We start from the raw sequence: 26,998 nt of genomic DNA on the forward strand, positions 1-26,998 counted from the left end.
TTAGGTATCTAAGAGAAGTTGTTCTTAAAGAGTTTATATAGACACCTCAACATTGACGTACCGATGACTTAGAAATTAAGGCCAAAGACTATAAAATTTATATATTAAATTATTTCAAGCAAAAATGATAAACTTGGGAAGACCTTGACTGATGACTCAATTATAGGCTGTAGACTGATGAGTACTACTCAATTATAAATCATGAGGTTCAATCCAATTTCTCAAGCTTCCTACTTTTCAATTGTCTTCACCTTCATGAGGTTGGATTTGGATAGAAAGTTCAGATGAAATCTTTTAAATAATAGTTAAATAAAATATTATTAAAATATATTTTTAATATTATTTTTATTTTAAAATTTAAAAAAATTAAATTATTTATTATATTTTTATATGAAAATTTAAAAAAATTGTAATAATTAAAATGAGATGAGATGAGAAGATTGTGTATCCACACCGGGCTTATTTTTTATACGTACGTAGCAATCAACTTGGAATTAAAAAGATGAATATTTTTTATCATTGAAATATTTGTTATTATTTTTTAATAAATAGATTTTTTTACTGTTATTATTAATGTCCAATAATTAAATTAATTGGGAGTTAGTAAGTTATATTGAATTCATTGTTAGTCTCTGAGTGCTGATTAAAATAGGTCCTCTGTTTTCATCCAATATAGCGTCTGCCTCTTTCCTTTTTGGAAAAAAAAAAAAACAAAAACAAAAAGTCTTTTGGATGTTGTAGGTTTCCATTTTTTCTCGTAATTTCCTGGCAACCTCCTCAAGGCTTTTTACTTTTTTAGCCTTGATTTTTGTTCTCCAATTGAGGTTGGTCGCCTAGAGAGCTAAGGCTTATATACGTTCATGGTCCAAGCTCAAAGCGGTTGTTTTTTTTTTTTTTTTTCTTCCTTAATTCCCATCGTAGTTCGGTTGTGTAGAGCCTAGTTTGAGTATTGAAAATATCTCACTATTATTTATTATTATTTAATATAATTTTATTACATTTTACTATTAGTTACAGAATTCCTAAAAATACCTCATTATCAAAACCCAACCTAAATCGTCTGCTAAAGGATTAAATTTCTTTTTCTGTTAGTCTAATTATCCATCTATTCATCTTTTGTGGTGTCTATCTCTTCGTGAGAGAGAGAGAGAGAGAGGAGTTTCATAAAGTAAAATAAATCATAGTGTAAAATTTTTTCTAGCCAAGCTTTTGACTCAACCCACGTGTACAGATTTTGATGTTAAGAGACAAAATTTTTTAGGGATGAAATTTAATTCATCCCTAATAATATTTATTTAAGATGAAATTTAAATTTTATCTCAATACGTGGATGTGGTTTTTTATGCATTCGAACAGAAAAGTAATTAAAAATTTAAAATCTTGAAATTGAAAATATTTATATTTTAATAATGTTTGGAAAATAAATATCTTAAAATACTTAAAACTATTTAATAATATCCAAACAGTCCGTAAACCAACTAGAGACTAAACAAATTAAAGATGAAATGTCTATCTATGTTCATGCAAGGATGTGGACCTCAATCGCAACCGGATGGCTAATAGTCATCAAATCTACACGGCCACGCATGGTAACAATCTACACCTTCGAGTTTTGATCATACGTGGCAATCAGCTTCGAAAAAGTTCAAGATTTTTTTAAGTTTTTTTATTTCAAAATCTACTTTATTCCTAATTTAGAATTTTAAATTATTGATTGAAATCTTTCTTCAATAAAGTTTTTTTTATATATTTAATTTACATGTTTCGTAAAATTAACATATAAAAACAGATTATATGAATTACGAACTGCACAATTATTAATTTCTTTATTATTATGAGTTTTCTTGAATTAACAAATAAACTAGAGAAGTTTTCCACGAGCTATTAGTGGACAAGGTAAGAGTAGTACTCAGCATCAATTTATAAGTTGGTCCGGTATCTAAAATATTTAATCAAATAAAACTGAATGTAGAATCGAGATTCAAACCAAGATCTTTGCATTGAAACCATACGATTAAATCACTATTTATTCGAAAATTTTAAACTAATTGATTAAACATTTATATTAATATTAACAATTAAAATTTTTTCCTCAAGTTAATAGGATTATTTTTATGCATTATTATTAATAAATGGACAACGATAGGGGGACCGATGCTTTTACACCCAGTCTATCAATCAGTTCAAAATTCATTTTTTGCTTTTTTTTTTTTAAAATTTACAAATTTATTAATAAGCATTTCTTTAATCATCAACTAAAAATTTTTTAAGGGACCCTCCGGCTGCCTCCACCTGAAGTCTTCATGACGGAAGTAAAAATAAAGGATGAGGAAACTCAGAGACAAGGAGAAGTCGATGAGCCATTGGAGTTTGTTCCCTTTGATCCAACCCAGCCAGATAACCACCTGAGGATTGGAACTACAATGGCGAAGGAAGAAAGGACCAGGCTAATCCAACTCCTCTTGGAGCTCAAAGACATCTTTGCATGGAATCATCAAAGTATGCCAGGAATAAGCAAAGAAGTGAAAGAGCACCGACTGAACGTCAACCCAGACGCAAGGCCTGTTAAGCAGAAGAAGAGGAATTTCAACACTGAGAAGTACAAAGCGATAGTAGAAGAAGTGGATTGAGGACTGGTTTATCAGGAAAACTCAGTACCCTGATTGGTTGTCAAACGTTGTGTTGGTGAAGAAGTCCAATGGCAAGTGGCGAATGTGCGTAGACTTCACAAACCTCAAGAAAGCCTACCCAAAAGATAGTTTCCCCCTCCCCTAGATAGATCTAATAAGATAGTTTCCCCCTCTCCCAGATAGATCTAATAGTCGATGTCACAGTGGGTTACAAGGTGTTGAGTTTCATGGATGCCTACTCTGAGTATAACCAAATCAAAATGGGTCGTCCAAACCAGGATAAGACAACCTTCATAACCAATTGGGGCATGTACTGTTACATGGTCATGCCCTTTGGACTGAAGAATGCAAGAGCAACCTACCAAAGGTTGGCCAGCAAAATGTTCAAGAATCAGATAGGACGAAACATGAAAGTGTATGTGGACGACCTTTTGGTAAAGAGCATGGAGTTTGGGCAGCCCATGGAAGACCTGAAGGAAGCTTTTGGTGTGCTATGGCAATACATAATAAAGCTCAACCCAACCAAATGCCTGTTCGGGGTACAGTTGGGCAAGTTTTTGGGCTTCATGGTGTCCAAGAGGGGCATCGAGGCGAATCCTGAGAAGCTTAGGGTGATCATTGAGATGAAGTTGCCCACAACTCTTAATGAAGTCCAAAAACTGGTAGGGAGAATAGCGGCCCTCAGCAGGTTCGTGTCCCGGTCAACGGACAAGTGCATGCCTTTTTTCCAAGTATTAAAGAAGGGCCAAGAATGGGATGCACGATGTGAGGAAGCATTTGCGTAGCTGAAAGAATACTTGACCCACCCACCATCGCTTAGTCAAACCAAACAGGGGAAACCCTTGTCGCTGTATCTGGCCACCACCCCAAATGCGATTTCTGCTACTCTAGTCAGGGATGAGGGCAAGAAGCAAAACCTGGTGTATTATGTCAGCAAAGCCATAAGAGGGCTGAGAAGAGATCATGGTGGTCTATAAAATTATGGTGAAGATCATGGTGTTCTGTTTGGCATCGTTTCTAGAGAAAATTATTTCTTTAGAACAGGCGGCTTTTATTCGAGGGCGTAGTATTTTTGATAATATTGTCATTGCTCAAGAGTCAGTGAATGGATTGAATCGGAAGTCAGGGGGAAATGTCTTGTTTAAGATTGACATGGCGAAAGCATATGATCGGGCAAATTGGAGATTTTCAATGGAAGTTGTTAATATAAAAATGAGTGTGTTGGCATATTCTTGTGAAAAAATTTGTAAAATTATGTTGTAACAAGTGTTGAAGTGTGTTAAAGTGAAAAAGGGGGTCAAGTGAGCTCAACATGGCTCGAGCAGAACACATATAGGAAGTTCGCTCGACCTGTGCTCGACTTGCTCCAGAGCAGAACTCAAACAGAGAGTTCCCTTGACAGACGCTCAACACACTGCTCGAGTGAAACTCATATAGAGAGTTTGCTCAACGTGTACTCAACACAGCGCTTGAGCAGAAGTCAAACAGAGAGTTCGCTCAACAGACGCTTGACACACAACTCGAGCAGAAGCCATCCAGAGAGTTCGCTCGACACATGCTCGACACGGTGCTTAACCGAAATTCATCTAGAGAGTTAGCTTAACACGCGCTCGACATAGCGCTCAGTGGCTTCAGAAGTACAATGTGCATTTGACCCATGCTCAACACTTTGCTTGAGCCAATATTCAAAAAACCTAATTTTTCCTAGGGTTTGAGCACCTCACTTCTTGAGAGGTATAAATAGAATATTTTGTTATGCCCTTTGGCAGAGATTAGAGAGCCAAAAACTGAGCCATCTTTTAAGATCATTTGAGAGACTCTCCCCCACATTCCAAGTTGCATCTCTTGTAAAATATACCTCCACCATATCATACTCAAGATTAAACACAATTGTGTCCATTTTAGTGGACGTGTGTATTGGCCGGAAGGTTTCTGGAGCTGCTGTTGCTGTAGAGATCAATAGGTTCTCGTGGGAAGCTATAGAAAGGTCAGAGTTCCGGCACTACATGCGTGTAGAGATCGAGTGGGTCACTCGCGGAGTTGCAAGCCAAGTTTAGCTACCACAAAGGTTTTGTGAGTGTTTCTAAATTGGTTGTAACGAACTAAAACTTCTATAGTGGTTTTGTGGTGGTGACCTACACCCGGAGTGGTTTTAGATTTTGAAGACGTTCTACAAATGAGTTTCTACTTCGTGAACAAATCTCTGTATTAATTATTTGTGTGATTTGTTTATTTGATTAATTGTTTACTTGTTAATAATTTTGATTAGACCAGAAAAATTGAACTAAAACTATTCACTCCCTCTAGGTGTTGTGTTGGGGTAGAACCACTACTTTTTCAAAAGTTTTGAGGAGATTGGGATTTTTGAAAGAATGGCAATCCATTATTTTTAATTCGACTTCTTCTCCGATTTACTCGATTATGTTAAAGGCAGCTCTAAAGGTTTTTTTAAACCTTCTCGTGGTCTTCGTCAGGGTGATCCTTCATCATTGTATCTTTTTATTCTAACGGAGGAGGTGCTTTCTCAGATGCTTCACAAGCATTTTCAAGAGGGGAGTATCAAAGCGTTCAATCTAGGAGGGGGGACTTTGATTTGTCATCTTTTGTATGCAGATGATCTTTTGATTTTTGCTAAAGGTGGGAAGGGTTTCCATATGCCAGCTGATGAGAGTGCTTAGATGTTATGAAAACATGTCAGGGCAGCTTGTGAGTCCTCATAAACTTCCATTTGTTTTCCCTTCAAACTTCTCTTGTGCTAAGAAATTGGAGTTGAAGCGCTGATGGGTTTTGAGGAGGGATTGTGGCCTTGTTCGTATTTTGGGGTGCCGCTGCATGTCGGAAGAACTACTCCGCGTATGTTCGATCCTTTGATGGCCATAATTCAAAAAACAAGAAAAAAAAAAACTTGCGGGTTGGAAGAGTAAGTTTTTTTTCCTTTGGGGGAAAAATAATTCTCCTCAAGCATGTTTTGAATAGCATATCGATTCATTTGTTGTTGGTGATGAATTTGCCAAAAGGAGTTATCGAGGGTATCAAGTTGATTTTCTCTAGTTTTCTTTGGGGATCTAGTACGGACAAAAAGTGATGGAAATGGGTTTCTTGGCGTAATATTTGTTTACCGGTGGAGAATGTTGGATTGGGCATTCGTGATCTTTCGGAAGTACAGAGCTCATTATTAATGAAGTTTGCATGGTAGTTATTAATTGGTGATTCTTTGTGGTCTGATTTTTTCACTACAAAATATGTTGGCAATTCTCATATTGCGGTTGTAATGATTTCCAACAAGGGGTCGCGTTTTTGAAAAGGTATTATGCGTCTCATGCCGCAAGTCTTATGGAACTCATGCAAGCTGGTTCGTGGTGGTGATCTTAATTTTTGGTATAATAATTGGTTGGAGGATGGTGCATTGGTGGAAGAATAGAAAGTGGTGGAGGAGCCTGGGCTTAAGTTGTATTCACTGTTTAATTCTTCAGGCCGTGATATTGAGAAACTTCAAACGTTGGTTAATAGTGAGCAATTGGAGAGAATTGTTAATTCACAACCTAGGCTACATACGGGGTCGGGATATATGTATTTGGAAACATTCGGTTGATGGCTCTTTCAGCTCTAAGTCGGCTTGGAAGCTCATAAGGAATCACGACACTATTTGTCCATGGCGTAAATGGCTTTGGCCGAAACATAAACCAAAGAAAATGTCATTTATGTGTTAGAGAGCTAGAGAAAATGCTATTCCTGTTGATGAGGCAATTCATCATGTTGGTATTCAGATAGACTTCAAGTGCCATTGTTGTGATACTCCTCAGATTGAAATGTTGGATCATGCTTTGTGTGATGGGGTAAGGGCAAGGAAGGTGTGGGATTATTTTGCAGGTGTTTTTGGGGTGCACCTACCCCAAGTTCTTGGCTGGAAGGAAGTAGTTAATTTATGGTGGCTTCGTGTGTCTTGGCCCTCACAAGTTGGATGGCTACGTGGGGTTATTCCCATTATTATTTTCTTGGCACTTTGGCGTGCTCATTGTGCAGCTCAGATGGAAAAAATGGTTTTTTATTGGAGGGGATAGTCTGTATGGTGAAAGGTTTCGTTGTGCAAATTTCTATTACTTTGCTAAAGTTCAAAAATAGATTATATGAATTACGAACATCAAATTTATTTATTTATTTTTTTTTAATTTTTTTTTACGAGTTGTCTTGATTTAACAAATAAACTATACAAAAATAAACAAGCTAGTAATACTTTCCAATCGGAAACAAATTTTCTACAGGCTATTAGTGGACAAGCTAAAAGTAGTACTCAGCATCAATTTAGTTGATGGGAGCTCACGTATGAGCATACTTATTCTTAATAAGTTGGTCCAGCACGTAAAATATTTAATTAAATAAAATTGAATATAGAATGACAGGTGGTGTACTTATATGTTTAGTGAGCATAGTTACAAGTACTTCATGGAATGGTCTTAATGTTATTGATGCCAAAGTCTTGGGTTAGTCTCTTAATCTATGTTTTCCCTACAAAGAAATGAAAAAAAAATGGGGTAATTTTCTTTTTCCATTATTATTTTTTTGCACTTCACTAAATAGATATCTTTTGTTCAAGTTTTGTTTTTTGGAAAATGATTTGTGCAAAATCTAGAATGTGCAAGCACTGCTCATTGGAAAAAGTGGGACCCATATGAAAAAATTTAGTTTTTCATGATTGTCCCACTTTTTTTAAAAACCCTACGTAGAATCATTAGTCAAGGTCATTCAAAGTTTGGTATCAAAGTTTGGTAATATAACGTGTTTTGTGCAAACATTATGGGCAATAGTGCATCGTGTTTTTTTTAGGCTAAGGCCTGGTTTGGATGAAGAGATGATTCCATCTCATTCAATATCCAAACACTTGAAGCATAAAACACTTTTCAATTTTCAATTTTTAACTTTTTTATTTAACATTATATAATGATTATAACTTTTTCGAACTTTTAAATAAAACACAAAAAATAATTCAACATTTTCAAATCCCAAAATAAAAGTTATATTAAAAAAATTATATTTTAACAATATTTTAACTTTATAATATTTTTATTTAACTTTTTCTCTCTCCACTTTCAAAACTCTATAAAACATTTTAACTCAAATCGTTTCAATATTATTCACAAACTATCTCATTACTATTCATAATTCATCTCAATTCATCTCGTCCGAACCAAACATAAGAGAAATTCAAAACTTTTATACAAAAATTAATTGCATATTTGTGTGATGCATGAAGAAGTTTTAAAATATTCGTGTTTAGGGTCTTTTCTTAAAGGAAAGCATTGACCCCAAGTCTTTAGCCCATCACGTAGTCCATCAGTCAAGTCTTCTAAAGTTTAAGAATACACATTAAACCTGTTTTGAGCAATTATAGGGGCAACAATGAATCGGTCTTCTTTAGGCTCAACAACATCTTTAGCATTACACCTTTAACTTTTGGTTGAGTAGTCATCAGTCAAGGTCATCCAAGACTAACCCCCCAAGTTCCTCTATGCGCATCGATCATGTTTGTGGCATTATAATTTTACAAAAACCAAAAAATCAATCATTTTTTATCATAGCTAATTTGAAAAGTTTCTACATCGGCGATGTGTAAAAAATAATGCTTATAAATAGATTTTTTCTTGTGGCATATTCACCACTTGAATGGTGCTACAATTCTCAAACTTGCATTGCATTATTTTGTAATATTACTTATTTCATGCTATATTGCATAAAAATTATACAAAAATAATATTTATAGATCTCGACATCTGCATATTTTTAGAGAGGCTAACATGGTCACAAATTTTTTTAGTCATTTTTAGAGAGGCTAACGTGGTCACAAATTTTTTTGGCTAAAGAAGGGGCTAAAAGACGTGTTATGGACTTCCTAGGTGATGGTTTTGGTCTAGGGAGCCTTCGTGAACTTGTATATATGGATAGATGGGTCATTCCATACATTCTTCATTAGTTGTAGTTTGATTTTTCTCCGCCTTTCAATAAATGGAGCTGCCTTTCACTATACCTAGATGAAGTATACAAATCAAGCGATTATGGTAAAAAAGAATCAAAGTCTTTACAAAACTCTTCTTCAAATTTAAAAATTTTAGAAAATTAAGAACTAAGAAATATTTAAAATTTAGATATTAAAAATAATTTTAATAATTTTCGTGCATTGTACAAATTAGCAACTAAACAAGACAGCATGCATTGTCTCCATTTTCAAGAAAAACACATTCTGTTGCATTGACATGCAAACATACAAACTAATCAACCAATTATAGTAAGAAAGAATTTATGCCTAAGAATAAAACCTCTTTTTTAAAAGTATTAATCCCAAAAAGTTAAATATTAAAGTATTCTTAAATTTATATACATGTTTCTGATTAAATATCTTTAATTTTCTCATACTTTCTAATTAGAATAACTGTGAATAATAATAAATTAGTTTGAGTTAAAATATTCTATTGAATTTTGAGAAATGAGAGAGAAAATGTTAAATAAAAATATTATAAAGTTTAAAAATTGTTTGAATATAATTTTTTAACATTATTATTTTTTTTTTAAATTTGAAATTTTTGTTTTGTTTTTTATGTTTTATTTGGGAGTTTGGAAAAATTGTAATAATTAGGTAATTATTATATAAAAAAGTTAAAAATTGAAAATATTTGTGTTTTAGTAGTATTTGGAAAAAAAATATATATTTAAAAATATTTAATAATATCCAAATAGGCCGTAAACCAACTTGAGACTAAACAAATTAAAGATGAATTGTCTATCTATGTTCATGCAAGGATGTGGACCTTAATCGCAACCTGATGGCTGATAGTTATCAAATCTACACGGCCACGCATAGTAACAATTTCTCTCTTCTTTTTTTTATTTTAAATAATTTTTTTAAATATACAAATTTATTAATACTCATCTTTTTAATTATTAAATAAAGCAATTTTAAAAACATAAAAAAAGTCTCGATCAAAACTATCTAGAAGCATTGGTTCATGTATCATTTTCTTTAATACTCATCTGATAGTCTTGGTTTGTCTGGAAGGAAAGGAAAGCATTTACTCCAGGTCTTTAGCCCTATCTAATTATTATATAAATAACTTTAGTCATCAATCAAGTCTTTAGTCAAGTCAAGGAAAGCAATAATGCATTGTGTCTTCTTGCTTAAATATAAATAACTTTTAATTTTTTCATTTAATAACTATCTAATTATTATAATTTTTTTAAATTTTTAAACAAAACATAAAATATAATAATTAGTATTGTCTTCTCCCTATTTTAATTAGACATGGAACCAAATCAAATCATATCATTTTGCGTGATATATATATATATATCCCATGCTGTGGTTGGAGGCTCAATAATGTTCATGTGCTAGAGTAATCCAAGGAAGGGAGTTTCCATTCGTTGTCCTTTACTTCTACAAGAACATGGAGTGATGAGTTTTGAAAAATTAGGACGGACACAGAAAGTGTGTGTGCATGATAATTACTAATGTCTTTGTTGAGTTCACATGGGCTTTTGAAAACATTAAGGGAAAAAAAATATATATATATATCTTTATGGTTTAGTCTCTTAATCTATGTTTTCCCTGCAAAGAAATAAAAAAAAAAAAAATGGTCACAATTTTATTTATTGGCACTTTACTGAATAGATATCTTTTGTTTAAGTTTTAACTTTTGGAAAATGATTTGTAAAAGGTAGAATGTGCAAACACTGCTCACCTGTAAAAAGTGTGACCCATATGAACAAATTCACTTTGTCATGATGGTCCCACTTCTTTTAAAAACCCTACACAGGACTTACACCTTAAATACGTATCTATATTATTTCAAGTCGCCTATCACAGAATCATTAGTCAAGGTCGTCCAAAGTTTGGTAATATACGTTCATCGTGTTTTGTGCAAACACTAGGGGCAATAATGCATCGTGCTTTTATTAGGCTAAGGCCCGGTTTGGATGTAGAAATACTTCTATCTCATCTCAATTTCCAAACACCATAAGTACAAATATTTTTTAATTATCTTTTCAAATTTCAAAATAAAAGTTATATTATAAAATTATATTCTAATAATATTTTAATTTTATAATATTTTTATTTAACTTTTTCTCTCTTTATTTTCAAAACTCTATAAAACATTTTAACTCAAACAAATTCAATACTATTCACAAACTATCTCACTACTATTCACAAATCATCTCAATTCATCTCCTTCCAACCAAGCATAGAAGAAATGCAAAACTTTTATACAAAAATTAATCGCATATTTGTGTGATGCATGAAGAAATTTTAAAATATTCGTATGTAGGGCCTTTTCTTAGAGGAGAGCATTGACCCCAAGTCTTCAGCCCATCACGTAGTCCATCAGTCAAGTCTTTTAAAGTTTGAGAATACACATAAACTTGTTTTGAGCAATTAGAGGGCAACATTGAATCGGGACTTCTTTAGGCTCAACATCTTTAGCATTACACCTTTTAACTTTTAGTTGAGTAGTCATTAGTCAAGGTCATCCAAGACTAACCCCCCAAGTCCCTCTATGTAACCATTTGCATATGATCAGGTCTGTCACCAACTAAAATGCCAATTATAGTTGCATCGATCATGTTTGTGGCATTATAATTTTACGAAAACCAAAAAATCAATCATTTTTTAGCATAGCTAATTTGAAAAACTACATCAGCCATGTGTAAAAAATAATGCTTATAAATAGATTTTCTCTTGTGGCATATTCACCACTTGAATGGTGCTACAATCTCACACTACATTAATGGCACCACCCCAGGCTCCATGCCGCATTAAAAGATCCTAACCGGGCTACAATGGAAATGATGTGAACCCCCTGACATGGGGTACGAGATGTCCCTGCAACAACCACATATAAAAGCCAACCCTCCGATACAATGGACTCTCTCTGAGCTCTCACACTCCCACACGATTTACTTATAAGATAAATTAACTTAGGCATCAGATGCTCCCCAGGCACCATCGAGCCACCCTTGCCTTCTCTTGTGTGCAGGTACAAAGGCTCAAGTCTGAGTTGTTGGTACCAGGAGCAAGGCGTATGAAATACGACGTTAATAATACTATTATTGCATATTCACCAAATGGTCAACTCGTCCAGCTGACTCATTAACTTCAAGCAATTTTCTTTACTATTTAGTGCAATTAAATTTGTTTCGAAAAAAAGACCTTCGTTAGTTTATTCAATCAATGTGTTTTAGGGCTGCCACCCAAAGAACATATCTACTCCAAGCGTGTATACTTTTATTTCAAATATTTCCTCTACCTATTAAAGTTATATTTTGAAGGTCACTCATCATTGTGCCTTCACGTCACATGAGTTTACAATAGTATAAGAAACCTCTAAATCCCTCTTAAACTTCTCTAAATTTTACATTTGTATAAACTTCTTGGAATTGTCTCTTGAGTAATGCTGTATACAAGTTTAGGATGTACATGACACAATCTATGTGAAAGTAACTAAAATAGTCACATTCTCATTCTCGGCCATGTGTTTCAAGGCATTGTCCTATTGATCTACGAAATGTTTTAATGTCATCTTCTAATGGACATGATCATTGAAGAATGCATTCTTACTTTTACTAGTTTGTGTAGTTGATATGCATGCACAAATGGTATGTTTAACGTATGTTGGTACCCATAGATGTCTCTCAGAAGATAGCCAATCAAACCCTGTATGATCAAATCATAAGTATCAAGAAGTTATAGCCAATATTTGTCAAAGTTGTTACTGTTCAAAGTGTCCTAAATACATGGGTGCAAGCCACTCGTAATGGCCTCACATTGGTCATATGCTCCACGTTTCTCTAATAATTATTTCATAAATGCTACGAGTAAAATCGGTGTCAAGATGGTGGAAATACCTTTTTTCTATTTTTCTTTATCTAGATATATGATTATTACTTATGGAGCTCAACCATTCATGCGCATTAGCCACGATTTTAACAACCATATGAATGTTTTTGTATCCTCCCTCGATATCAAGTTACATGAAGAACGAATTGGTTAGCCATGATAACTTACTCCCACAAAATAAGCAAATGGCATTTTATAGGCATTAATTGAATATGTTGTTACGAAAGTTATGACCTCCTTGAAAGATTCATACTAGCCCTATGCTACAATCAAGATTCATCATCAACATCCATCACATAATAGAAGTCATCATTTGGCTCTTCATGAGTAAAAATTTGTAGAGTTTCGGCACCTCCTAGCCCAATCCAAAGTAGTCTTGCTTCACATATGTAATTGTTGGCATCTCTTTTCCAAGCATGAGATTCTTGTAACCTTCTGCAACTTTTTCTTCGACATGTCATCCAACTTCTTGTGGTATCTAATGTGCTTTTTTGGATACACTGAAAGAGTTAAAAGCAGAGTCTAAAGCAGAGTCTGCTTTAGACTGCTAGGATACTGTTCATGCTGCTCTTGATATCTTCAAATGTAACTACTTGGCTCATTCTTACTCATTCATTTATTACTTTGGTTCCAAAGTTGGATTCACCAAGTACTCTCTGACCTTGGGCCAATCAACCTTTATTTAATGTCTTATAAAGTCTTTTAAAGATGTTGACTAGTAGATTATTCACAATAATGTAAAAAATTATATCCCCATAATAGGGATCGGGCTTTTGTAAATGGTAGACTTATCTCCGATAGTATTACTTTGGCCCAAGAATTGGCAAATAATATGAACAATAAAACTAGGGGAAGGCAAGTAATTTTGAAGGTGGATATAGCCAAAGCTTTTGATAGAGTTGATGATCCTTTCTTACTCAGGTGAGGGATCTCTCCCTAGTCATGGACGTGCTATTTTTACAAGAAGCATGTTCCTTAACAGGTTGATTGCTACCTAAGCTTGCAGCTATTGGAATTCAAAACCTAATGCAGGCTATTACAAACATAATGTTATACTAAAGGATGGTGTTAAATCAGGAGTGTGCAAGCATACTTATGATGGCAATTTTTCCACCAAATCAGCATGGAGTCAGCTCCTTGGATCCCATCATCCTATCTTCCCCATGGCAAAGATTTTTATGGAATCCTACTCTTCCTCTCAAAATCAGTGTCTTCATATGGAAACTGTAACATAACAGGCCGATTCCCCTTGATGTCAACATTATGAAATGCGGTATCTCCTTGGCATCCAAGTGCAGTAGTTTTGTCGAACACATTTTTTTTTGTTGTGACTTGGCATCTAGTGTATGGGGATCCTTCTCAAGAATTCTTGGTTTTTCAGTTGTGAGAACTTGTTGTAGAGACAAAGCATCTACTTCATGTCAATGTTTCTTTGGATCTAGTTAGTTCCATCTAATAATGCTTTAGTCCCCTCTCTTATTCTAAAGGAGCTCTGGCCAGCACCAAATATTCCAGATTTGAAGGAATAATCAGGTCTTCAGACTTCAAGAAATCTACTGATTCTCGGCTCAAAAACATGAAAACAAAAATGTTAGCACTCAAAACGACAGTCTGACTCAGTTATGCAGCAACTAGCATCTCTAACCACGGAATTATAGAAGCGCAACAACAACAGCCCTCATGGAGAGTCCTCTCCAGGCTTCCATGTCTAGATAACTAAGCATGTTAAGCAGGGTGGGTGTTATGTGCAAACAAGATAGACTTACTTTTCAAAAAATGCACAACCTAATGATTATGTAAATTACAACTATACTACCCTTGAGAGTACACACTTGAGATGCTAATGGTACCACCTTCAACAGTCAACTCTCGTTCTTTCAGCTTGTCACTTGTAGCAATGCCATCAGAAGGGCATGATCTCATCTGACATAACTGTGGTTGAGGCTGAGAGGGAATGTTTTCGACATCAGAAGCCAATTTAGGAGGAATTTCAGGTATTGAACCACTAGTCCTAATAGGTGTGAAGAAGTTTGGCTGCAGTGACATAGGAAAGGGCATTGCTGTATTGGTGATTCCAGGATGATGATCCTTCTATTTAAAGGTAGTGGCAGTACTAGTGTCAGATTCTACAAGGTTATGTCCACTCCCAGCAATGGTTGGAGAGACATAGATATTTTTCCCATCACACTTCCCAGCAAACACTAATGCAGAAGCAGACCCACTATTTATGCCTCGAGATTGATCATCATAACAGTCCAAAGGTCTGTGATTGTTCCTCTATTACAAACAAGGGAGATAATGTCAATTATTACGTTACTGCAGTACATGAATTATACGATCAATGGTATAAGCAGCACCAGAAGGCTCAAATTTTAGAGGCCCAATTCACTCTTGAGGCACAAATCGCCACCTAGCCAGGTCTATTTGGATAGGACACATGAACGTAGCATGAGGTTAATAATTAATATACTTTTTTATGACATGGAACGTCACCCATCCTTGGGGAGTATACTCCGAATACACAACCCCACTCACCAGAACCACATACTAGATAAACTAAAAGAACTACTAGTGCAGGACAAACTCAGGATGTCTATGTTTACAACTCATCCTAAGCCGCTCCTTTAACTACCATGTTGCAAATTACACAAATAATGCAGAAGCAAAAATAAAATTTACCCATGGCATCAATTTCTCTGCTTCATGGTTCCATCCTTGGTATGGACCTTCATACTTCTGTACTTTCTCCTGTAAAAACTGAATGTACTCAATAACCTGAAAAAAGATTCAAAAACCCCATCTTTCAACAGTTGTGACATTTTAAGGTGAAAGAAAGAATTCAGACAATAGATTGCTATAAGATATAAAGGAAATACCTCTAATAGAAAAGATGCCTTATCTCTCTTTTGGTCACTATGAGGAATGAGTTCTCACAACATCTGAAATCTGCATGTTTACTCTGACTATTTAGTATAAAATCAACTAATTGCTTCTAGTAAGAAAATGGGCCATAATGCTAATATGTGCTCCCAAAAAACCATAACATTGTTTTTCTGCTTAACCTAGTGGTAAGAATTATTTCAATGACCATACTTAAGCTGAACATCAAATTACATGTATATACACATACAAACAAACAAGCAAAATGCATACAGATAATGTGTGTATTAAAAGCACTAGGGCAGCAACAGAAAATGGGCCATAATGCTAATCTATGCCCCCAAAAAACCATAATATTGTTTTTCTGCTTAACCTAGTGGAAAGGAATTATTTCGTTGACTATACTTAAGCTGAACATCAAATTACATGTATATACACATACAAACAAACAAGCAAAACGCATACAGATAATGTGTGTGTATTAAAAGCAACAAGGCAACTACAGAAAATCTGACCCCACTCCATGTTCCAAAAAAATTGTTTAGCCACTCTAATCTAATTTGCAAAACGCCTTATTCTTACTCATCAACATTCTTCCGACCTTTATCAGAGACCTTATACTGCTATGGTGGCACTACCAACCCCCCAAGCACACATGGTATGAAACTACAACAAAACAAAATACAACTAATAAAGCAGATAGCTCAAGCATTCTAGATTCAGAACAAAGATCAATTCAACCGTTTCAACAAAGAAAGGGGAATCAAAATTAGGGAAAGAAAACACATGTTGTGTTTAACAATGAACAGAATGCCGAAAACTTTAAAGGGGCACATGGATTTTCTTCATGCTTCTGAGACCTTTGAAGTTGTATCATTCACTTTTGTAGTCACACTCAAGTGGCAAATAAGTGACGGAAAGAAGGGAACGATTATTAAGCAGGGATCAGGAAGGTCATAATCACTATGGACTATACGCAATAAATACAGATATAAAGCGAGAAACGAGAAACATGCCAACAATCTAAGGAAGGAAGACCTGCCTATCATTGATTTTGCTCCTTCTACGTTGCTCTGTGGCAGAATGCTTCGAACGTGGTGTGTTAGCCTTTTGATCAGAGGTCTTCGCGTCCACTTTTACCCTCAATTCCCATGTATAACATTGCGCTTTTATAAATCAAATGAAAAGGACGGAAAAGCAATTTCTTATTGCATATAACATAAGAAATTAGCCACAGTGCCCGTTCTTTATAAACAAATAGAGCAACAATACCAGCAGAAGCTTAAGACTTGACGGAAACCTAGGTAGGCTAATTTCACAATACCTTTGTGGGTAGTGGTGACAGTAGTGGAGGGCTCCTTCTTAAGGACAAACTCTTCCTCGTTGTCTATATCGTCTTCTTGGGTAATACCAACCTTGGCAGATTTTATCATTTCTACGAAGCTCTTGTTCTTCTACCCAGTTGCCCTGTTTACATCCCCGCCAAAATCCCGTTACCCCTTAAAAAGTCCATTAAACTAAAAAACAACGTCAAAAATAGGAGACCTAAAGGAGAAGAAACTAGAAAGTGATTGACTGAGAGGGGGAGAGAGAGCCGAAGCTATTGTGGTGGTTGTTGTTTGTAGAAGAATGTGACGGCCTCTCCGCCATTGGCCATTGCCCCAATTTCGCCACTGCCTCTGTCAATGGCACAATGCCAAAGAATCAGCTGAAGTTTCAGTTAGCATTTTTAAAAAATATCATTACAAAACAAAATAATAAAAGCACTCATTAAAAAAAAAAAAAAAAGTATTAATTATTGTTAACACATCAACAAAATGCTTTTTAAATGGAAAAATATTTTTACAATTCTTCTCAACTCAACTCATCTCATTTCAACTCATCATTATAATTTTTTTAAATTCTAATACAAAATAAAATAAACAATTTAATCTTTTTTATTCTCAAAACAAAAATAATATTAAAAATATATATTCTAATAATATTTTATTCAACTTTTAATTTTAATCTAATCTCATCTCATCTCATCTCACTTCACTTGTGAAAATAAATGACACATCATCCCTCTTTAAGTTTGAATTAATTTGAGAGGTCATTAATAAATATTATGCAATTGGAATTTTAAAGATCGGAGACACCTTCATTTCTTTCATGCATTGCTCTTCATCTTCTTTACTCTATATTTAATATATTAATACCGTTAATACTTTAAAAACAATCATAGTGCCAGTGCAAGGGTACTTATCTGAATAAGTAGTTATCCCATTAATTTTAGCTAAGATTATTTATAGTTGCCAAAGGATAGACAAGTTATCCTTTAAAAATTGTATTTAATTTAGAAAAATATTATATTTTATCGTAGATTTATCATCCTTAATGACACTGGCTGATGCGGCTTCCTTAACAAAAAAATCACTTCAAATGCACTAGATTAGTTTATATGATAGCGAAGGCAAATACAAGATGAATAGTAATAAATCAGACGAATAGTACTTATTCATTTAAATCAATGGAGCTATTTCAAAAAGAATAATTATATTTTTTAATACTATAATTTTACTGCCCTCTGATTTAATATTAAATAATTAAAAAATTATGTCTTATTTTTACTCATTTTTCAATCAAAGGAATGATAAAAATATTTTTTCAATGATGGTTAAAAATATGATGAACAATTTTTTTCAATAAAGTTAAAATATTGTTAGAATATTATTTTTATTTTGTAATTTGAAAATTTTGATTTTTTTTGTTTTGTTGAAAGTTTGGAAAAGTTATAATAATTAGGTGATGATTATATGAAAAAAATTAAAATTAAAAAATGTTTGTATTTATGGTATTTAGATATTAAAACGATATCAGATGAGAGTATCTTACTATCTGAACCAGGCCGATAATCTTTGGATCACTTTTTTTTTTCTCTTGTTTTAGTAACAGCCCATTCCAAAAAAGATTAAAGAAAATTAGAGCTAGTGACAGAACTTTGGACAATTTTTTAAGCACATTTAGCACAGAATTATTAACTACATGTGTCTGGAATTGCATGCATGAATATGTTGGATATGAAAGCCAAACAATGGAAAGACATAAATATAGTACGACTTTACCTCTTACAACAGGGTTTTCTCTCATATTCTCCTTCCCTGTCTTTCCCTTTTTCAACGCAGATTCTTCCCACATGGTGAAACCACTTCTTGTATAAGAACTGCAGTTGGAATTCTCATCATTTCTATTTGTACTACTTGTTTGTGCTACCGTAAATATTGAATCCTCTGGCTTCTGAACCTTTTGATTAAAATATGAAATGTGGCTTATACTGTAAGTCACAATCCCTCCAGGAAGAATGTTATCAACGGAAGGAGGCGGCGCCTACTTTTCCACAGTCAACATCTCAACTCCAGTTTCTTCCTGCTTTGCACTGCTATTTCATGTCCGCTCTAGAGGTTGTAGGAAATCATGAGTTTTGAGGTATCCTCATAAATTAAGAAACAAAGACCCGTCCCCCTTAGATTTAGGTTACACCAACCATATATGTTGTGTGATGTAAATTATATTTCTAACGTACGTAAATCTTCAAGTATTTTTGTTCAATTTCACAATTCACATGGGTGTTATACATATTGGACAAAATATATCCTATGCATGGAATATGTGGATCTGATAAATTTGTTAACCTTATCCAATTTAATTAGGATCGATTTCCTTGCATGTGCTTTTTAATTAGGTCTCTTCTATCTATTTAAGAAAAATAAGCAATTTAGCCCCAGTTTGGATTGGAAACTCACCTCAACTCATTTCAACTTTCTTAAATTTTCACATAAAAATACAATAAACAATTCAAATTTTTTAAATCCCAAAACAATAATAATATTAAAAAATAATATTCTAACAATATTTTTTTCAACTTATCTAAAATAATCTCAATTAATCTCAATTCATATCTGAATCCAAACGGTTAAAAATTAAAATTCATTTAAAGTGTTGTTTAATGGTTTTTTTTTTTGACATTGTATTGTTTAAAGAAATGATTAGTACTAAGTCCTAAATAGACAAATCTCGCACAGTCCCTTTATAAAAAAGTGGACTTCACTTCAAAAAGTATAAAGAAAAAACATATTTATTTTTAGTGTGACCCACTCTTTTACAAAGGGTCTGCACAATGCTTAGTTATTTGGAGCTTGTACCTAGCATTATTCGTATTGATTAATAATATTGAACCTTATCGATCCATCTGGGCAAAATCCTTCTAACACATCCCTAAAAAAAAAACCTCCAATATACCCAAAACCGTGCATCAGGTAATATGAGAAAACTCATAATACAGAATTAAATCCAAAATATATGATCAAAAGATTAATTAGGGTATAATTACTATTCATAAACAGTATGTTTTTCCCCTACTAGTGTAGTGTATTTGTGCAGTATCCCCATGTAAATATCAAAGATAATCTCAAGTACAAAATCCACCTTTTGACTAACTACTAGGTCAAAAACTAACAATTTTGGATTCTCCTCCTTTTCCTCTCTAGAAAAGGATGTAGCGAAGTGAGTGGTACGTGGAAACGGTTATAACAGAAAGTAGTGGAGGTTAGGGTGGTGCAGAGTGGTACAAAATATTCGTATGGTGGCTAAAAGTGTTTGAGTACGGTGGTTGTAGGCATCTGTGAGTGAATCTTCAGAGAAGGGGCTCGACGTAAGGGACCTAAGGTGTTCTGACGGTGGTTTTTGAGAAGTGATAAGAACGAGCAATGGAGGATTTGGAAGAGAAATGGAAGAAGCTAAGGCTACTGGAAGAGGAGGTCTTAGATATCATAATAGAAGACAACGTATTTGAGGAACTGAGGTACAAGGAGCAGAGAAGTTTAGTTGGAAAAATGCTTTCGTCGAGAACCATAAGCAGGGAGGCATTGGAGGCAACAATGGCGAAGATATGGAGGATTAGTAAGGTAACTAAGTTCATGGAAGGTAGCACGAAAATCTTTGTCCTAGTTTTTGAGAACCAAGTGGATAAGCAAAGAGTTTAGGCTGGGAGGCCCTGGGTTTATTATAACAATCTATTAGCCTTGAGGGAGTTTGAGGGTCATATTCCTTTGCATTGTATAAATTTTGACCATTAAAGCTTCTGGATCAGAATGTACAACTTGCCTTTATCATGCATGACTAAAGAAAGAGGAGGACAAATTGGTAGTATGGTTGGGAAGGTTCAGTTAGTGGATGTTCAGGCTGATGGTTGAGGCTGGGGGAGTTATTTGAGGGTTCGAGTTTATGTGAACTTGACACAGCCTTTGACAAGAGGACGTACTCTTAAGGTGAAGGGAGAGAGTGTCAGATCCCTTTCAATTATGAGAAAATGCCGCGTATTTGCTTTTCTTGTGGATGCATTGTTCACGGGACAAATGGATGTTGTAGTTTATTGGAAGAATCAGAGAACAAGGATGAGCAATATGGTGCTTGGATGAGGGCTACTCAGTTTCAAAGGAGTAAGAATTCTAGTAATTTTTCTACAAGGGTTAAATAAATGGAGGAAGGAAGTAACTAGGCTGTCTCAAGGTGAGGGAAGTAGAGAAACTAAAGAAAAAGAGGGGGCTAGAGGGGGGAGATGAAGCTGAGGTGGAAAAAATGAGAGGTGAGGAAGTGAGGATAGATGTCATTTTAGAAAGTTCTAACAATGGGAGGGAAGGGGAGAATAATAATAAAGAGGAAGTGAATATGAGTGTGAGGATAAGACAAAATCATGTAGAGAAGGCTATGGTAGAACTATTTGAGGTGGAGTTGAGAGAGGAGGTAGCCTTTCAAGTTGGTCGTATGAGCTTTGAAGATGGGGAGAGAGAGTTAAGTCCTATCGAGGCTGCAGTTCAGGATGGGTGCAGGAAGGGAGTTGTGCAGGCTATAAAGAAAGGAACATGAAAGAGGAAAGCAAGGAAAAAAGGAAAAAGGGAGGGTTCAATAGTTATGATTGATAATAAAAAGAGGAATGGGGAATCTGTTTTAGAAGGAAAAGAAAGTGGAAAAAATAGAAAGAAGGGGAAATGGAGCAGCGGTGCAGAGGGAGAAGACAGTGTGGTTGAAGTGGTAGAGGTTGAGTTTCAGCCCTGCCAGTCATTATGAAAATCTTAAGTTAGAATTGTCGAGGATTGGGGAATCCTCGGACAGTCCAATCTGGTTTTCATCATGGAAACCAAGATTAGAAGTTGAAGGATTGAATGTCTAAAGAAAAGATTAGATTGTGAGGCCTATTTTATTGTGGACCTAGTGGGGAAAGGGGGTGGTTCAGTATTATTTTGGAATGTAGAAATTGTGAATTATTCCCAAAGGCATATTAATGCTTGGATTATGGATGAAGAGGGTGATAGGCAATGGTTGTTGACTTGTTATTATGGTCAGCCTGAAACTGCCAAAAGGAAGGAGTCATGGAACTTGTTGAAATCTTTTAAACCACAAACTCAGGTTGGGTGGTGTGTTGTGGGGGATTTCAATGAAATCCTTGTTAACAGTGAAAAAGAAGAAGGAAGAGTTAGACTAGAGGGTCAGAAGGCTTTATTTAGGGAGGCTCTTAATGATGGAAACCTTTACGACTTGGGTTGGAAGGGGGATAGATTTACATGGAGTAATCTACATGGTGATGAATCATTTACCGAGAAAAGATTAGATAGGGCTCTTGCAAACCCTAAATGGAGAGAGGAGTATAAGGAGTCATGGGTAGAGGTTTTGGTGGTGAGTACTTATGACCATAAACCTTTGTTAGTTCATTTACAAAAACAAAAAGAAGCTGAAAGGGTTAAGAGGAGATCATTTAAGTATGAAACAAGTTGGGCTTTAGAAGATGATTGTGAACAGGTTCTAAAGACAATATGGAAGAAGGAAGTTGAAGGGAGGAACCCATTGAACAAGGTGGTTTAAGTTACTTGATAGCAACAAAGCAATTTTTCAGAAATGGAGCAAGAAGTGAAAAAATGGGGGAAAAAGGAAATTGAGGAAAAATCAAAATTGCTATAGAGGGGGTGAAAGAAGAATTGAACTTGCTGTTGGATAAAGAAGATCTGAGATGGAGACAGGGGGCTCAAACAAATTGGTATAAGCTTGGAGATAAAAATACAAAGTATTTCCATGCTTGTGCTAATCAAAGGAAAAAAAAGGAATCTTATTACAGAAGTGGTGAATGAAAGCAGTAGGAGAGTCAATGGGCATGAAGAAATTGAGGAAACTTTCAGAAGGTACTTTATGAACCTCTTTTAGACAAGCAATCCTAGTAGAGAGGAGATAGAGGACTGTATCAGAGGCATTGAAGCAAAGGTTACCCCATAAGTGAATGATTGAACCTCAATGAGCTTTTCGAGGAAGGAGGTGGAAGAGGGTCAAGCAAATAGGACCCTTGAAGTCCCTTGGCCTAGATGGATTTGGAGATTGTTTCCTCCAAAACCATTGGAGTGTGGTAGCATAAGAAGTGTGTCAGACTGCTTTATCTGTTCTAAATGGTAACTCTTTGGATCCTACTCTTAATTATACTTTCAAAGCTTTGATACCAAAAGTAAAAGACCCTAAGATGGTTATTGACTTTAGACCCATCAGTCTCTGTAATGTTATTTATAAAATTGTGTTAAAAACCATCTCCAACAGATTCAAGAAAGTGTTATCAACTATCATTTCTCCCATTCAAAGTGCCTTTCTACCTGGGAGAATGATAAGTGACAACATTATGATGCATATGAAATGTTACATTCTATGAAAACAAGGAATATGGGGAGGGTGGGAAGTAAGGCCAATAAGTTGGACATGTCCAAGGCCTATAATCGAGTGGAATGAAAGTTCTTAGAGGCAGTGATGTTAAGGCTTGGTTTCTGTGAGAAATGGGTGAAGCTCATCATGAAATGTGTCTGTTCAGTGACCTTTTCAGTGCTGATTAATGGAAAGGTAGGCCACATTTTTAAGCCCTCAAGGGGGTTAAGGCAGAGTGTCACCCTGCCTTTTCATCATATATGCTAAGGGGCTTAGCTCGATGCTTAACTTTTATGACAAACAAAAATTTATTAGAGGTGTGCAAGTGACTCAAGGGGGAACAAGTATCAATCGTCTTCTATTTGCAGATGATTGTATACTGTTTGGAAGAGCTAAATTGGAAGAATGGAACAAGATTCTAGTGCTGTTGAACAGATATGAAAAAGCCTCTAGACAGTTTCTGAATAAAGGGAAGACATCTATTTTTTTTCAGTAGCAACACCAAAGAGGAAGACAAGAGAAGGATTATGGTGGCTGGGGCTTTTATTGCTTGTGGTAGTTATGAGAAATACTTAGGTCTTCCAACTTTGGTAGGAAGATCCAAGTACAATTCTTTCGGAGCCTTAAAAAAAAGGGTCTGGCTGAGGATTTCCAGTTGGAAAAACAGCTTCCTTTCACAAGCTGGAAAAGAAGTTTTGATAAAGATTGTGCTCCAATCCATCCCTACATATACTATGAGTGTGTTCAAACATCCTGGGAAGCTGTGCAAGGAAATGAATGGTTTATTTTTGAAATTCTGGTGGGGGAAGCAGCATAAGGATCAAGGCATTTAATGGAGAAAATGAGAATATCTGGGATTGCAAAAAGAGAAGGGAGGCCTGGGATTTAGAGACTTAGAGAGCTTTAATCTAGCTCTCTTAGCCAAGCAAGGATGGAGGCTTCTAAAGTATCTTGATTCTTTAGCAGTTGTGATTTTTAAGGAGAAGTATTTTAGGCATTCAAATTTATTGGAAGCAAAACTTGGCTATCAACCTTCATTAATATGGAGGAGTATTTGGTCTACAAGAGATCTGCTTCAAGAGGGCTTAAGGTGGAGAGTGGGGAATGGGAGCAAGATTCAGATTTGGGGCTCAAAATGGCTGCCAACTCCATCATCTTTTTCAATACAGTCACCATATCTGTGCTGAGGGAAGATTCAAAGGTGGAAGAGTTGATTGACAAACAGAATCGGGTATAGGATGAAGGAAGAATTAGAGCTATTTTTTCAAGTAAAGAGGCTGAACAAATTCTCAACATTCCCTTGTGTAGAGGCAATGTACAAGACAAGATAATATGGGGTCCATCAAAGAAAGGTGATTTTACTGTCAGTAGTGCCTATTATTTGCAACTTGAAAGACTGAGAAACAGAAGGGGTACATGTTCAGATGAAGAAATGGAAGATAAGAGATGGAGGAATATTTGGGATCTTGAAGTACCAGGAGTGGTCAAGTTATTCTTATGGAAAGTAGGAAATAATCTACTTCCCACCAAGAAGAACTTACTTAAAAGGAAAGTTGTGCAAGACCCCAAATGCCCCATTTGTTTTACAGAAGAAGAGTCAGTCATGCATGCTCTTTGGGAATGCACAACAGCAAATGATATATGGGCTGATGAGAGAAGTATAGTTCATAAATGGAGTTGTGGAGGTGGACTTTATGCAGTTGTGGGAGAAATTGATGGCAAGATTGAATATGTCACAGCTTGAAGAGATGGTAGTTCTTTTCAGGAGAGTGTGGTTCATGAGGAATGAAAGTGTTTTTTAGGAGAGATTCTCTTGTCCTCGAAAAATACTTACTTCAATAAAAGAAGAGCTTGAAGAGTACAAGAATTCACAAAAGATATAGAGGAAGGATGACTATCTATCAAGTGTAGACAGTAACAGACATAAATGGCAGAAACCAGAGGCTAATTTCATAAATGTTAACTGAGATGCATCATTTGACTTGAAGTGAAAGATAATGGGAGTGAGAATTATGATTAGAGACGAGAAGGGAGAGGCAATGGTGGATGTTTATGATCAAAGGGAGTATGTTCATAACCCAACGGTGGCAGAATGCCATGCATTCTAGAAGGCATTAGAGTTGTGAAATGAGTTAAACATTCAAAAAGTTATGTTTGAAGGAGATGCCAAGGCTATTGTTACAACTGTCAGCAGTGAGGAGGAGGATCTGTCCAATGTTGGTCCTTTAGTTGAAGATATACGTTCAGTGTTCAAAAATTGACCAAATTGGTCTTTACATTTTGCATATAGGAAAAAAAATACAGTGGCTCATACACTAGCTAAAGCAGCTTTGAAATTAGTAGAAGCTGAGATATGGATTGAAGAAATTCGAGGTTTTATTGTAAACTGTCTGGAAAAATACAAACTTTGTAACACTTAAAGTTTGATTAATGAAGTATTGAGGTTTATTTCAAAAAAAAAAAAAACAAACTACTAGGTCGTTTCCTGCCGTACAAAGACCTTGCTTTTATACTCTATAAATTTAATGTTAAGACCTTGCTTGGGGAACATTTTATCTTTGCTCGTTGCACTAATAATATATAACATGTTTTAAGTGTTTAATATAAAGAATTATTTAAAATATGAATATCACACTATAATTTTAGAATGAAAATTAATTATTATAATTCAAAGAGAAAAAAAAATTTGTTTTTTAATTTTTTGGGATCTTAAATAATAGGGAAAAAATATTACGTGGGGATGGTGGTGGTCTTGGATCTTGTTGGGCACTAGAATGACTGCACAGTGGCAGAAAGTCATGCGTTGGTTTTCGTCCTGTACCCAAAAATATTTTTCAATAATAATAATAATAATAATAATAATTATTATAATTCAATAATAAGAAACATAGAAATTATTCCAAAGGCCTAATATTGGTAAATTTGGAATTGTGTACAAAGGGTGATGAGTCTTATATTTCCATGTTTTCGGATATTTGACATGGTTGCTATTGCAAGATATTTAAATGTCACACTTATAGTGCTTGAGCTAGATAAAATTAGGGGTGTCAATATGTGACACGACCCTTTAATCCAACACGAACATGACACGATAAAAGCTGGTTTAGGTTTGGCCTTAACAGGTTCGGGTGAAAATGGGTTGACCCATAAGACACAATTACTTAATAGGTCACTAACAGATCAACCCGTTATGATCTGTTAAGAAAGTTGAATTTACATATATACCCTTAGACCTAAGATTGTAACATTAATATTTTACAATTTGTTTTTATCGTATTTGTGATTGTAACTTTAATATTATTACAATGTGTGTTTATCATATTTATGTAATTTTGTGTTTTTCATATTTGGTATTGTTGAGATTTTAAAGTCAGTATTTTTATTATTTGGATTGTAATTTTAGACTTATAGTTAATTTTTTTTTAATTTTTTTTTATAGATATTGTTTATATTTTAATATTTATATAAAATCAATTAAATCAAACGGGTTGAGAGGGGTTGGGTCGAGTTGTATCGTGTCAATATATTTTGTATTCAATAACGGGTCAAAATAGATTGTGTCGTGTTAACTCGTTATCTTAATGAATTATGCTAAGGTTTGAGATTTTAACATGAAATTCTTAACAGGTCGTGTTCTGATTGATCCATTAAGTAAAATGTACATATCTTGACATAACATGAACACGACCTGACACCCTTAGATCATTAAATGTTCTTTTAGGCTGGATCTCACGTGTGTTAACTTTTCTTTCCTTGCGCATTTGAAGCATGTGAATGTCCACAGTTTCTAAAAGGATATCTAGACTTTCTCCCATTATTTATGAAACGGAATTTTATATTTCTTACATTTCCTACTATCGGGATTAGGTCAGTTTTATATTGTTCTTTTGTTAGC

The 26,998-nt window shown here is 34.8% G+C and overlaps 1 pseudogene; it reads right to left on the bottom strand.

The window, feature by feature from the left end:
- Window positions 1-14,077: 14,077 nt before the first annotated feature.
- On the bottom strand, window positions 14,078-26,918 carry LOC108993920 (annotated as a pseudogene).
- Between the last annotated feature and the right edge of the window lie 80 nt (window positions 26,919-26,998).

The sequence above is a fragment of the Juglans regia genome, chromosome 6, assembly GCF_001411555.2.
Source record: "Juglans regia cultivar Chandler chromosome 6, Walnut 2.0, whole genome shotgun sequence".
NCBI lineage: Eukaryota > Viridiplantae > Streptophyta > Magnoliopsida > Fagales > Juglandaceae > Juglans > Juglans regia.